Consider the following 2,499-nt stretch of genomic DNA (forward strand, 5'->3'; position numbering starts at 1 on the left):
CGCCCTTGTGTAGACCCTCTATATACTCCTTCCACCTTTCTGCTTTCCCTTCTTTGCTTAGAACTGGGTTTCCATCTGAGCTCTTGATATACATTCAAGCGCTTCTCTTTTCTCCAAAGGTCTCTTTAATTTTCCTGTAGGCAGTATCTATCTTACTCGTAGTGAGATAAGCCTCTACATCCTTACATTTGTCCTCTAGCCATACCCGCTTAGCCATTTTGCACTTCCTGTCGATCTCATTTTTGAGACGTTTGTATTCCTTTTTGCCTGCTTCATTTACTGCATTCTTGTATTTTCTCCTTTCATCAATTAAATTCAATATTTCTTCTATTAACCAAGGGTTTCTACTAGCCCTCGTCTTTTTACTCATTTGATCCTCTGCTGCTTTCACTATTTCATCTCTCAAAGCTACCCATTCTTCTTCTGCTGTATTTCTTTCCCCCATTCCTGTCAATTGTTCCCTTATGCTCTCCCTGAAACCCTGTACAATCTCTGGTTTAGTGAGTTTATCCAGGTCCCATCTCCTTAAAGTCCCACCTTTTATTCTTAAGGTGCTCTTTTTAGAGCCCGTGTTTGCAGAATAAATTTTTGTTGTTGTTTTGCTCCATACTACGTCCTCTGAAAATGTGGAAAGGGAAGAGCTTGCAGGAGCAGGGATTTGCTTCACAGTGTCAAAGATGATTTTCTCATAGCTCTTAAGGTGTGCATGTTAGAGCCCATGTTTATTAGGCTTTTTCGAATCGCGTGCTCGTTCCTTTCGTATCCTTGAATGCTGACCATTTATCCTGGGACACCCTGTAAAGAGGCAGGTAACTTCACCGCTTCTGTTCTGTCTGCAAAGCGTCAAGGAAGAGTTACGAGACGTCTGCTATGAGAGGCCGTTGTTAAATTCGTCTGTTTTGTTTTTCTGATTTTTTCACAGTTTGTGCTTAATTTTGTTTTAACATCTGTTAGTAATATGGCAGGGTACAGAGAATATCTTGGCTGCCGTGCCACAGTAGTGGGGTTAGAACGCTGGCGCAGAGTGAAGCCTGCGCGCGTAAAGCAGTTAATAATGAATGCAGAGCGAGCGGCCGGGCTTGATGGATTTCTGGAGGTCGGGCAGCGCGACAGGTTGTGAAGGCGCGCCAACCCCGCACCTCGCAGCAATTAAACGAGAGCCGGCCCTGCCGGTACGCAGCAGGTGTGCCCGTAACTTGTAATGAAGCCACTTGCTGCAGCGCACTTAGCCTCCGCCTCCACCTTCGCAGTCGCCACGCCCATTAAAATGTGCCGGCGGCCGCTATACGGCGGGGGTGGGGGGCGGGCCAATTACAGCTCGCCTCCGCCTCCGCCTCCCTCGCCGCCTCCCTAGGCCGTAACGGCTCCGATAATCCGGCCGGGATTATCCCGACACGTCCCTATTTACATAAACAGCCCCCGGCCCTGGCGGCGCGCCCTTGTACGCTCCAGGCAGAGCCCGGCCTTATCCTCGATTTACTGTCTGTTGAGTGCTCCGAACGTACTTAAGAGAGCGTAAAAGGAGACATAAATGTTTGTAGTGCCTCCGCTGCGGCACAATGGACACTCCACTTTACGAGCGGTCGCTGATAAGCCCCTTGGAAACGAGTAATCGAAGCGAGAGAAATTGTTTTGTCTCCGTGGTACGTACATAGACAAGGGGCGACACACATAGAGGGGAGAGAGAGAGAGAGAGAGAGAGAGAGAGAGAGAGAGAGAGAGGGGGGGGCGTGGAGGGTGTGTGTGTGTGTGTGTGTGTGTGTGTGTGTGTGAGAGAGAGAGAGAGAGAGAGAGAGAGAGAGAGAGAGAGAGAGAGAGGTGGTGAGGTTTTTGGAGGAGAGGTGAGGACGATTGTTTATTGTGCAGAAGTGGTACAAAGCTGTATCACTTTTCAACATAATCTTCCCCACGCTCACTGCAAGTCCTTCAGCGCTTACAAAGTGCATAAATTCCTTTAGAAAAAAGTTCTTTTGGTAGTCCGCGCAACCGCTCACGCACCGCGTGGCGTACCTCTTCATCAGAACGGAACTTCTTTCCTCCCATTGCGTCTTCGAGTGGTCCAAACATATGGAAATCTTTTGGGGCAAGGTCTGTTGAGTATGGTGGATGAGGATACACTCAAAATGCAGGTCTCTGACTGTTGCAACTCTTGTACGGGAAGTGTGGGGCCTTGCATTGTCACGTTGCAAAAAGACACCTGCTGATAGCAATCCACGTCGCTTTGAATTGATTGCAGGCCGCAGATGATTTCTTAGGAGATCTGTGTATGATGCACTGGCGACAGTGGTCCCTCTAGCCATGAAATGCTCCAAAATTACGCCTTTTTCGTCCCAAAAGAGAGTCAGCAGAAACTCCTCTGCTGATGGTTCTGTTAGGAACTTCTTTGGTTTTGGTGATGAGGAATGGCGCCATTCCTTGCTCGCTCTCTTCGTTTCCGGTTGGTGGAAGTGAACCCAGGTTTCGTCCCCAGTAACGATTCTTGAAAGGAAGCCATCACCT

This window comes from Schistocerca nitens, chromosome 6 (genome assembly GCF_023898315.1).
Source record: "Schistocerca nitens isolate TAMUIC-IGC-003100 chromosome 6, iqSchNite1.1, whole genome shotgun sequence".
In the NCBI taxonomy this organism is placed as follows: domain Eukaryota; kingdom Metazoa; phylum Arthropoda; class Insecta; order Orthoptera; family Acrididae; genus Schistocerca; species Schistocerca nitens.